The 12,456-nt window shown below is 50.2% G+C and overlaps 1 pseudogene; it reads left to right on the forward strand.

Annotated features, from left to right (window-relative positions):
* The first annotated feature begins 10,751 nt into the window (after positions 1 to 10,751).
* LOC137466538 (olfactory receptor 14J1-like) lies at positions 10,752 to 11,613 on the forward strand (annotated as a pseudogene).
* The last annotated feature ends 843 nt before the right edge of the window (positions 11,614 to 12,456 follow it).

Raw genomic sequence — 12,456 nt, forward strand, 5'->3', positions numbered from 1 at the left:
CTTCGACACTGCTCTCAGCCTGAACACTGGGGAGCCCATAGGGAAAACAGGGCTCGCTGTGCCCCAGTGCAGTCAGACCTGCGGGTCCCACACAGGAGTCCTTTGCTCATTTCAGCTTCCTCTGTTTCAGGGTCATCCCACTTCCAATGTGCTTGAACAATACAGTGGCCTTTTTGAAGACTTCAGTTTCATTGTCAGCATCTCTAAATTCTTCTACCTTTCCCTGTGCAGCTGGAAATGGAGGGATACCAAGGGTTGGTCTGGCTCTCTGCTTTTTTTGTCAGTGCTACCCAGAGTGCTTTTGTCACAGGAAACTCAGACTTTTTGTCACAGGCATCATGATTAGCAGATCTTGAAATGCTCTCAAGTCCCTGAGCACTAAGTCACGGAGAATTAAAGCCACACAGGCCACATTTTCAGTGCTCAAACACAGCCCTGTTGCTGCGGCTGCTGCTGCTGAAATAGAATCAACTGACCGAGGCCATCACAGAAATTGCCTATGGAGTGTCAAATCTAATGAAAAATTCCACCAGGAGAAAGAGAAGCCAGAACTTCTCGACACACTTCATTATTTCTTCTGAGCAGCAGCAGAAAATGGAGATGCCCAGAGATATTTCCAGCTGCTGCTGATCCCAGTGGAGCCCAGCCTGCTGCCCTTTCCCAGCTTTCCCACCCTCCAGCAGACGCCCTGGTTCCCTGCAGGTGCCGTGGGATGGCACTCAGGAGGATCTGCTCCAAGGCCTTCCCCTGGAGCACGCTCAGGCTGCCAGGCCGATGGATCCTGGATCATCCTTCCCACCGAGCCTTCCTGTGCACGGCTGTTCCATTTGCACCTTTGCGCTCAGCTCGGACTTCTCCACCTCACCAGGAGTGCTGGGAAAGGATGGAGAGCAGCCTGGCAAGCTCTTTCTGCAGCTCTCCATTTACCCTCGGGGAGGGAGAACATTCCACAGGAAAGCAACTGGTGCCACAAGGAGCGGGTGGCCTCAGGCACCTTTGGGGATGGAACAAGGCCTTGGTTTGACATAAGTGAGCACAAGCAATTCACATGAGTAAACAAGTAATTAGCACAGACATGCCTAAGTACTTAGCACCAGTTAGCATAACAAAAACCTGGCAGGCCTAACTTGACATGAGAGTGACCTGACAAAAAGCTTTAGACACAGTCTACCAGAAGAACTAAGGGCAAGTGTGGAATCAGCCCTGTGCAGGGAAGCCCTGAGGAAGACTTTCTGCTGCTTTGGGGCATCGAGACCGCTCCTGGCCAGGGCCTGGACATCAGCTTCAAGTATGGGAATCTGACACAATGTATTTCCAACCGCCTGCCTATGGAATCACCTCAGCAGTGTAAAGATGGATGGTGATTTTGATACAACTCCGACATCAACCCACTGAAATTTATATGTGGCAGAGAAACATTTCAGTGGCTGCAGACCCCTGCCCTCCTGCCAGGTCAATAAAAGAGCTTTTGGCTGACAATGCATTTGTCTGCTGATTTGTTTGAATGAAGGAGACCCCTCAGGACTGCTGTATCCTGAGGGAACACCGTTGGCCTTGGCCTGTAGGCACCTGCACAAGCTTAAAATCAGCTGCCTCAGCTTCCAGGACCTCTCTTTGCCCAGCATCCTGACGTGGATGCAGGACTGCTGTGAGGCACTGCTGGGACCCAGCGGGACAGGACCGGCTGTCTCGTGTCCACATAGCACCCCTCACACGGCCAGGGCCATCCCAAAACCAGACAAACACTCACGTGTCAGCACAGGGGAGCAAGGAGCACTGGGCTCCTCTCAAGTTATCTCAAAGTTCAAGAATCCAGCACAGCACTGGTAAATTTTTGGGGGGACCAAGGACTTGGAGTATCAAAAGGGAAACTCCAATTTGTAGGGAGGGAAGTAAAATGCCTAGGACGTGTGATTTGTCAAGGGAGCTGGCGGCTGAACCCTGAGAGAATTGCAGGGATAGCCTCACTCCCATGACCAAAAACTAAGAGAGAAGTCAGATGGTTTTTAGGCCTGTTGGGATATTGCAGGCTATGGATTGAAGGATACACGCAGGCCATCAGGTTCTTGTTTGAAAAGTTAGTAGAAGAAGAGATTAGGTGGGAAGAAGACAAGAAGCAAATTTTGAAGCTTTAAAGTAAAAATTAGTCAGTGCAGCAGCACTGAGTCTTCCTGCCTTGGACAAACCCTTCTATCTGTTTGTGGATATAGAAAAAGGGGCAGCACATGGAGGGTTAGCCCAGGACCGGGGAGGATCCAGGAAACCAGTGGCCTGTTTATCAAAACTGCAAGACCCTGTCAGCTGGGGGCGGCCAACCTGCATTCAGGCGGTGGCAGCGAGCGCCCCACTCGTAGAAGAAAGGAAAAAATTAACCTTTGGGAGAAAATTGAAAATATATACCACTCACTCATTAAGGAGTATAGTCAGCTAAAAGGCTGAGAAATGGCTCACAGATTCCCCAGTACTAAAATATGAAGCCATCTTAATAGATAATGGTTTAGAGCTAGTCATGAGTAGCCAACTCAATCCTGCCCAGTTTTAGATGGAAAACCAGGTGAGGAATTAATATATAATTGCCTAGAGGTTATAAACTATCAAACTAAAGTAAGAGAGGACCTAACAGATCAACCACTCCAAGGTGGAAAACGATTGTACATCGATGGATTTTCACGGGTAATCCAGGGCACAGGGTATTGGGGTGGGCTATAGTATATGAAGAGTTAGTGGCCCTAGAAAAAGGAAAGTTACCTTCCAACTGGTCAGCCCAAGCATGTGAGTTGTATGCCCTAAAGTGAGCTCTGGAAATATTCACACAGAAAAGAGAAACAATATATACAGTCTCAAAATATGCTTTTGGAGTACTGCATACCTTTGGAAAAAATTGGAAAAAGAGTGAGCTATTAAATTCAAGGGGAAAGGAAGTAAAAACTTATTTTAGAAGTGTTAGAAACCTTACAAATACCAGAAGAAGTGGCAGCAGTATATGTTAAAGGATATAAAAAAGGGGTGACTCAAGAAGCACGAGGGAACCATTTAGCAGATTTAGATGCTAAGAATTCAGCTGAATCAGGGACAGGAAAACTAATGATAGCATTAACTCCCATGAGAGAAATGGAAGAAGTCCCCGTATTCGGAGGAAAGAAGAGAAAGAATTCCTTAAAACAGGAGCCAAGAAAGAAAACAAAGGGAAGTGGAGATTACCAGATGGGAGGCAAATGTTGAATAAACCCCTTGGCAGGAAAATGCTCAAAGGCAAACATGGAACAACACACTGGGGACACCAGCGCTAAGTGATCAATTTCTAAGGGACTGGGCCTGCATAGGAATTTTCGGGACAGCTAAGCAAGTAATTGAAAGGTGTGAGATATGCCAACAAGTAAATGAGAAGGTCATGAGGAAAACACCAGGGGAGGGCGAGAACTAGCCTTACAGCCCTTTCAAAACATCCAAGTAGACTTTACCGAGCTTCCCCAGGTACAACGGTGGAAGTTTTTACTAGTGATAGTAGGTGACCTGACTCATTGGGTAGAGGCAGTACCCACGGTTAAAGCCAATGCCAATGTTGTGAGTAAAACACTTCTAGAATCAATCATTCCCCGATAGGGGATGGTAAACAGGATTGATTCAGACCAAGTGTAAGAGGCCGTCTGAAGCCCCCACTTTTGCCTACCGATTGCCATGAGGAGAAACCCCCTTCCCCACTGCAGTACTGGCTTGGAGAGAGCGGCAGTGCAGGTGCAGCTGCTGCACTGTTACATTAGCTGTTCCGAACAAGGCCTGGCAAGGACTTGGCAAGGACTTGGCAAGGAATCGGCAAGGACCTGGCATGAACACAGCAAGGAACGGCCTACTGCATATTTGCCCACTCTCCTCCTGAAGCTGAGTGAACTTTTCGGGTGACCCTAGTGGTCTCTCACTGAAGACCTCTCATCTACCCCATTACCACTGTGACAAACGGACGGAGATCGAAAACACTCCTCCCAAGGACTGAGACTGAGACCCCTACCACAGGGAGGGGAGAAACCACTAATGACATGACCTGTTCTTCTTCAGTAATTCCAATGGACTTATTCTTCATTGTGTTTGTCCTGCTTCGCTGGTTTCAGTGGACTCACTTGTTCCCCTGCAGCAATTACAATAGACTCTCATTGTCCTGCATGTTCCCCCCTTTTTTCCTCCGTGGACTATAACTGGACCCCTGAGTTGACCAGAATTTTGAAGACTTCCCCGACACGACCAGACGGATCCCCATCGTCCGGACCAGTGAGGATCTCGCCTGTGTTGGTAGCTATTCCCATCCCCCTCTTTTCTCTCTCTCTCTCTCTATCCTTTTATCTCCTTTCTGATCCCCACTATCGCATTTACTGTTTTGGCCCCTAATAAAGGTGCATTTGTTGTGATTAACTGATAGTTCCTTGTTGTTTGCCTTTTTGCACTTTTGGGATTGGTGAAAAGAACCATCACGACACCCCGCACAAGCGGATCATGACACCAAGGAAATCATTTCACCTCTAAAATATTGCAAAATGTTGTTCAAACCCTGGGAGTAAATGGGAATTACACACTCCATGGCATCCACAGAGTTCTGGTCACACTGAGAGGATGAATCAAACTCTTAAAAGGGCTCTAGATAAGCTGATGATGGAAACCCAAATTTCATGGATAAAATGTCTCCCTTTGTCCTTATTAAGACTTAGAACCCAACCCCAGTCAGATCTGGGGGTGTCACCCTATGAAATGACGTTTGGGTTACCCTTTTTGACCTCACCCCAGAGGGTTGCCACCTATGAGGAAGGGGAAGCCAATGCCAAGAAATATGTTAGGTCTATAGCAGAAACCTTAGAAGGGCTAAGACATAAAGGGGCAATTCCTCAAACAGCCACCCTGGATTTCAGACTCAATAACATTAATTCTGAGGATTTGATCAAGTAATGATCAAGTCATGGAGAGATCAGCATTTAACTCCTCAATGGGAAGGTCCCGTTCAGGAACTGCTCACCACCAAATCGGCCATGTGAACTGCAGAGTGGGGATGGACTCATGCCAACGGATGGACTCATGCCAACATAGTTAAAGGCCCAGCAGGAAAAACACAAAGAATGCACTACATATAACATCCAGGCCAGGTGAAATGAGATTGACTGTCAGGCAGAGACTGAAAGACAACCAGAAAAACACCAAGACGCCCAAAGTCAAGCTTCCACCAGCCAGTTTGAGAACTGTCTTCCTGTTTTAATGGGTGAGAATTACCAGCACCTGTTGAGGGGAAGTACACAAGGGACTGTAAGAGGTAATGGGGCAGCTTCTTTAAGAAAATAAGACAAAGGAAGGAGGGCAAGACCCCTTTGTTTGCTACCAAGAAGACTCCATAGCCCTGCTGTGGGTAGCAACCCCGTAGGCATGGTAAGGTAGGGACAAAAGGCCATATCGGACCACTGTCATTCCCCAACTGTCTTTGAATACAACAGGGACTGGAGGGCGAGACCGAGCTGGCCTCTGGACCCCTAAGGTACAATGACTATGGGTAGCAACCACATAGGCATGATAGATGGGAGTCAAAGCCATCCTGGACCTCTGTTAGGCCCTTCTGTCCATTCCAAATAAGTGTGTCTAAGGAAAACCTGAGATTTTCCTCCTGTTCCCACTGTCCCTGCCCACATCAACAGATGCTAGTATGACTCATTCAAGAGAGAAAGAAAATTTTAAATTAAATGTTCAAGCAAAATGACATATAGAAAAAGAAAAGGGGGGTTTGTTATAGATGGGTAATCCTATGGTTGACTCTCACAATTAAGGGGTGAATATTAAGTATATGTTAAGAGAAGTTGTGTAGGTGAATAGTTATCTTTCCCTTCCCCCTTGCATTGTTATCACAGGATGCCCTCAGTAGTCAGGGCATTTGGGAGGGTCGGCTTGTTGCTATGGCAGCGCCTGAGCTCCAATCAAGCTGTAAGAAAGTGATCTCCACCACTGGACAGCGAAGGAGGAGTGGATTGACAAGACTTTGGGAGGGGCTGGAGGTATAAAAGACAGAACATCCATTTTGTAGATGAGCACATGGTGATTGAATCCTTTGCTCTGGAAACTGCATTTATTCTTTATTAACTCTTTTGTTGAATTTTGAAAAGGTCTTAATAAACCAGTTAAATTTTTGAAAGTGAAAATTGTTTCTCACATGGGGTTGGAGAATGTGGGGCAAGGTTGTCCACACTGGGTCAAACGTCAAGGTAAAACTTCTCTGATCTGGCCAGACCTCCTTAGGAGTGGCCCTACATCAATATCAATCACAGAATGCTGCAATCAACTCTTCTCTAAAGAGAACAGTAATAAAAGACACTCTTTAAAATGGGAATACATATTTCTTAGAAGCTCTTTGAAATGTTTCTCCATAACTGTAAAAGGAAACATTCCTAAGGAACTACATTAGAGCAGAGGGAAATCAAGGCAGAGCCATGGTTTGGTAAGACGTGCTTATCCTAATGAGCCCCGTGGTGCATTTGGAGCTGAGCCCTGGAACCTCAGGGCCTGAGAGGAGATTGCACAAATCTTTCCAGGAGTCAAAGTCAGAGAAAAAACCCAAAGTGTCTCAAAGCATTAATGGGTGCCACTGAGGTCCATCCCCAACACAGGCTCCTCATGGACTCCTTGGAGGAGAGAACTGGAGGCCAGGATGGCAAAAAAACCTCTCAGAGACTCAGTGTGGAAAGGAAAATCCAAAGTACCTTAAACTCCTTGAGTATCTCAAAGTATTAATGAGCCCCACTGAGTGTTGTTCCTGACAAAGCCTCTCCAGGGACTAATTACAGCAGATAATTGGAGGCCATGATTGCACAAAGCTCTCAGGGACTCCAAGGCAAAAGCCAAAGCCAAAGTGCTCTGAAAAACCTGCAGTCCCTGGGAGCATGAAGGAGCCCCCAGGGCCATTCCTGAGCAAGGCTCCCCAGGGACTCCTTCCAGCAGATCCTTGAGGCCACTGGGATGTGGGCTAGGGGGGGACGCTGAGGGCAGGACAAGGGGCTGACAGTGCCCAGCCTGGCTGGGGCTGTGCCAGGAGGCCCCAGTGCCTCAGGACAAGGTGTCTCCTGACAGCCCTTGGTGGCACAGACCCTGCTGTGCCCCAGGGCACCAGGACTTGGCTTCTCTTTGTCCCCACCTGTCATCAGTGCCTCCAGTTCTCTGCTCTGCCTGGGGCCTGAGGACACTTTCTCAGTCGTGTCCCTCAGTGGGACCCATTAAAAGTCAAAGAAACTTTGGAGTTGGATTCTGACTTGGAGTTCTGGAGAGGTTTCTGCAGCTCCCTCTCAGGGCCTGATGTTCAGGGCCTCAGCACAAAGCCCCAGAGGGTCATTAAAGTCCTTGTGCTGTGTCTGTGCTGCTGAGCTGGGCCGGGCTCCTGGCACAGAGGGTGATCCTGGTAACCAAGGAGAGCTTCAAAAGCACATTTCTCTGGATGAGCAGCTCTTCTCCCAGCCCAGCAGGGCTGGGGCACTGCCTGCAGCCAGCCCGGGCACAGCACAGAGGCACAGAGAGCTTCCATCAGTCAGGGCTGGGAAGGTGCTGAGAAGTGCCTGGGGCAGAATCACTGGCAGCCCTTGGCACAGGAACCTCTGGCTGCAGGACAATGCAGCTGCAGTTCCTGGAGTGATCTCCTACAGCTGGAACATCCCAATGCCCACAGACCCTGTGAGTACATTCTCTGATCATCTCTTGTGCAGAGCAGGCAGGGGTGCCCAGGGCTGTCCTGCAGAGCAGGGTCCTGCAGCCCAGGGCGCTGTGCTGGGCCAGGGACTCTGCTGCCTGCCAGGGACAGCTCTCAGCCGGCCCGGGGAGCTGCTCCCAGCGCTGGAGAGAAGCTGTGGGGGGAAGGAGCCACCCTGAGCAGGGCAGGTGCTGCTGCTGAGAGCTGCTGGCTGGGCCAGGGCTGCTCCCAGCTCCAGAGCAGCCTGGGTACAGCTCCAGAGGACACTTCCCAAAAAAGGTTAACTTGGGATTGCTGTAAGATCAGGAGCTTTCCTGAGAGTGTTTTCAATTTCCTGCTTGGGTGGGAAAGCTGGGGTGATGACAAAATGATTTTTGCTTTTATACATTTTTAATATATTCGTAGCTCTGTAAATTACTATTATATACTTATAAAAATATAACCCTTATATTGTAAATGTAGGTAAACTTAATGGGAAGAAATGATGATGTCTAACATCAGTTTAGAAGGCTGAATGATTGCTTTATTACAACTATGCTATAATACATTAATATACTATATAAAGGAAGATACTAAGACTACATACATACTTTCTTTAACTACTATATCTAACTAGTAATAACCTGTGATCCTGTTCGTGAGAGTCTAGACACAGGTGGATTGGATTGGCCATCAGGCTCAAACAATCCTCACTAGAATCTAATCAAGCAATCACCCCAGGTAAACAATTCTCTAAACACATTCTACATAGGAAAAACAAGGAGTAGAAATAGAAATTGTTTTCTCTTTCTCTCTGTGCACCTCTATGAAAAATCCTGAGAGTGGGAGAAATGTGCTACCACACCCTTACCTAACTCTTAATTAACTCTATTTAACTACTATTATAAACCTAATATAATTATAATCCTTAATTAACTCTAGTACATTTCCTAACCTTTCTCTTAGATTTTAGAACAATAAGCTGACTGTCTAAATACATTCTTGAAATACTGTATAGCCTTATTATTAGGAAGAGGACCTACAAGAAGAACATTTTGGTTTTTGACCAGAATGTGAGCAGTCACAAGAAAAAGTGAAGGCAAAGAAGCCCTTGGACCTACTCCAATGGGTTGAGCCAGGGGTGTGTAACTGGGGCAATTGACTCTCCTATTGGATGTTCCTGTTAAATATCCTAATTAATTAACCTTAATAAATTGTTGAAATCAGGGGCTGGGTTCGCCCCATCCCCACTGGGACACCTGGAAGATTCCAATAAAGGTCTGGTTTTTACTTTACTGGTCTAACACTATTACAAGGATTTTTTTTTCTCTTTTGATTATAGACCACTGGGGGATGAGAGAAGCAGAGCAGGAATTGTAATCCCAGAATGACAGAACATTCTGAGTTGAAAGGGACACACAGGATCATCAAAGGAATGTTTGAACATTTATAGAGACTCCTGAACTGTGACTTTGGGTGGTCAGTCTCTCTGCTGGCAGCCTCCCAAAGGGCCTTCAGCCACTCCTCAGCCCTGGACAGCAGCAGCATCACCTTTGCAGGGCCCAGCAGGGCTCTCCTGAGCTGCCCTCGCCCAGCTGCACACAGACCCTGCCCCAGCCAGGGCCCTGCACACAGGCAGGTTTCTGTAGGGCCGGGCCGAGGGCACCCAGGGTGGGATGGGCTCTGTGAGCGCTGGCAGGGACAAGGCACCTCTCAGGAGGGAATGTCCAGGCCCAGGGAGATGCTCAGGGAAGCAGAGGGGGCTGAACAGAGCTGTGCTGGGGCAGGAGGGCACTGTTGGTGTGTGGGAGGTGCCGGGCACAGCCGGGCACGGGAACACTGTCCTGAGTGCCCGGCTGTCTCTGCCCTGCCCTCTCAGGCACAGCACCACAACATCTTCTCCTGTTTCTGCACTCCCCTGATATTGTCAGTGTTTTCTGGTGCTCTCAGGGAGGCTCTGGCATTTGCAGCAGCTGAGTCAGGCACTGCCCTTGGCATTCCTGCCAGGCAGGGCTGTCCATGGGAATGGGGTGTCCAAGCTTCCCTGGGACCTGTGGGGCTGTGGGCAAAGCAGTCCATGGGAAAGGGGAATGAGCTCAGCCCCTCCATGAGATCCCATCATGGGCACACCCGGGGATCTCCTTGCTGTGCCCTTCCCAGCTCTGAGCTGCCCTCCTGGGTGCAGAGCTGTGCCAGAGCCTCTGGGAGTTCCCTGAATGTCCCATGGGGAAGTGCAGAGATGCCACAGCTGAGGAAATGCTGCTGGGTTGGCCAAGGGAGCCGTGAGTGTCCTTGGCACAAGGGGGTGCTGAGAGCTTGCCCAGAGACCTTTGGAGAGGGTGAGACATTCAGGGATCCCTCTGCTCTGGGCAGGGTCTGGTTTATCCCAGGGTGACCCGGGAGTGTGATTGTGCTCTGATTGCAGCCAAAGGTGCAAAGCCAGGGCAGTTGGGAACAAGCCCATCCAGCCCCTCACCTGCCCTCAGCCACATGCCTCTCACATGTCTCAGTGGCAAACTCTGAGTGCAGCAGGAATGCTGGGGATTTCTGACCTCAGAGAGCCAGGAATGATGTGTGGGTAGGAAAAGAATTCCAAAAATCAACTCGTGCTATGTATTTCCTTAAGAAATAGAGTGAAATTCCTTTACAAGTGTGACTGCAGATGCTACCAACCCTTTCTGCAGTAGGAGTGATTGGCCTGAAAAATCCTGAATATCCAACCTTGTCCCTCTGCCACATGGCCACAAACCCAGGGCAGTGGGGCAGGGGTGGCTCTGCGAGAGCTCCCATGCACAGCCCTGGCTGCTCCTGGAACACTCAGCCAGCACAACTGGAGCTCAGGCAGGGACCTGGGTGAAGGTTTTCCCAGATCAGGAACAAGGGTGTGTGAGTCCCAGCAGAACAGTCTGCAGGGAATGGCCCAGGTTTGGCTCCAAGCAGCCTCTCCTGACTCGTCACTGTCCTTTCTCCATGAACAGGTCCCCATGGTCAGGCACAGCCAATGTCCAACAGCAGCTCCATCAGCCACTTCCTCCTGCTGGCACTGGCAGACACGCGGCAGCTGCAGCTCCTGCACTTCTGTCTCTTCCTGGGCATCTCCCTGGCTGCCCTCCTGGGCAACGGCCTCATCATCAGCGCCGTAGCCTGCGGCCACCACCTGCACACGCCCATGTTCTTCTTCCTGCTCAACCTGGCCCTCAGCGACCTGGGCTCCATCTGCACCACTGTCCCCAAAGCCATGCACAATTCCCTCTGGGGCACCAGCACCATCTCCTACACAGGATGTGCTGCACAGGTGTTTTCTTTTGTCTTTTTCATCTCAGCAGAGCTTTCCCTCCTGACCATCATGTGCTACGACCGCTACGTGTCCATCTGCAAACCCCTGCACTACGGGACCCTCCTGGGCAGCAGAGCTTGTGCCCACATGGCAGCAGCTGCCTGGGCCAGTGCCTTTCTCAATGCTCTGCTGCACACGGCCAATACATTTTCCCTGCCCCTGTGCCAAGGCAATGCCCTGGGCCAGTTCTTCTGTGAAATCCCCCAGATCCTCAAGCTATCCTGCTCCAAATCCTAGCTCAGGGAACTTGGGCTCATTGCAGTTAGTGCCTGTTTAGCATTTGGTTGTTTTGTGTTCATTGTTTTCTCCTATGTGCAGATCTTCAGGGCTGTGCTGAGAATCCCCTCCGAGCAGGGACGGCACAAAGCCTTTTCCACCTGCCTCCCTCACCTGGCCGTGGTCTCCCTGTTCTTCAGCACTGCAGTGTTTGCCTACCTGAAGCCCCCCCTCCATCTCGTCCCCATCCCTGGATCTGGCCCTGTCAGTTCTGTACTCAGTGGTGCCTCCAGCCCTGAACCCCCTCATCTACAGCCTGAGGAACCAGGAGCTCAAAGCTGCAGTGTGGACACTGATGACTGGATGGTTTCGGAAACATTAAACTGATGTCCAGTTTCTGCAAATCACTTGTAATAAAAGCCATCTTTGATATTTCTTGTTGATTTGGTTATGGGATTTCTTTTACTTTTTCAATATTATCCACAAAGAAATGCCATCGTTTGTGCCATACCTCATTTTGTTTCTCTCCATATTCCCTCTTGCCACAGACTGTGTCAATGAGGGGCTGCACTCTTGGTGGCTTTAAAGGAAGTCAAGATCTCCCAGCACAGTTTTCTGCAGGGATGCCCTTTTGTTGCCTTCTCTGGAGCTGCAGCAGCAATGTCTGTGTGCAGAGCTGGGGCAGATCAGTGCTGGCACAGCAGCTGTGCCCAGCAGCAGCAGCACTTGGTGTTGCCAGTGCTGCTCCCGTGGCCCTGCCCCGCTGCCCTGGTGGCCCTGGTGTTGCTGCAGGGCCTGAGTGCTCTCGGGGCCGGGCACAGTCCTGGGGGTGGCAGTGCCGGGGCTGCAGCAGGGACAGCCCATGGGCACTGCTAGGGCAGCGCTGACGCCTCAGGCCAGGGCCTGGGGGCTCCAGGCTCCTTGCCCAGGCTCTCTCAAGAACACGGCCAGGCCAATGCTCAGCACAGAAAACCCCCGTGAGCAGCCCCAGGCTGGCCGTGGGCAGGCTGGGGGCAAACAGCATGGCTGGTGCTCTGCAAGGGCCCTGGGGCAGACGGGAAGGAGCAGCAGAGCAGGGGCTGATCCATCCCCAGTGCGCTGGACAGCCCAGGGCAGCGTCCCAGAGCGTCCTCATGGAGCTGCCAACAACATCCCCCCTCTGCAGCCCTGGCCTCTCCCCCAGCTCACACAGGTGCTGCATCCTTGCAGGCACAGCCACGGCAGC

The sequence above is a fragment of the Anomalospiza imberbis genome, unplaced genomic scaffold (assembly GCF_031753505.1).
Source record: "Anomalospiza imberbis isolate Cuckoo-Finch-1a 21T00152 unplaced genomic scaffold, ASM3175350v1 scaffold_266, whole genome shotgun sequence".
In the NCBI taxonomy this organism is placed as follows: Eukaryota; Metazoa; Chordata; class Aves; order Passeriformes; family Viduidae; genus Anomalospiza; species Anomalospiza imberbis.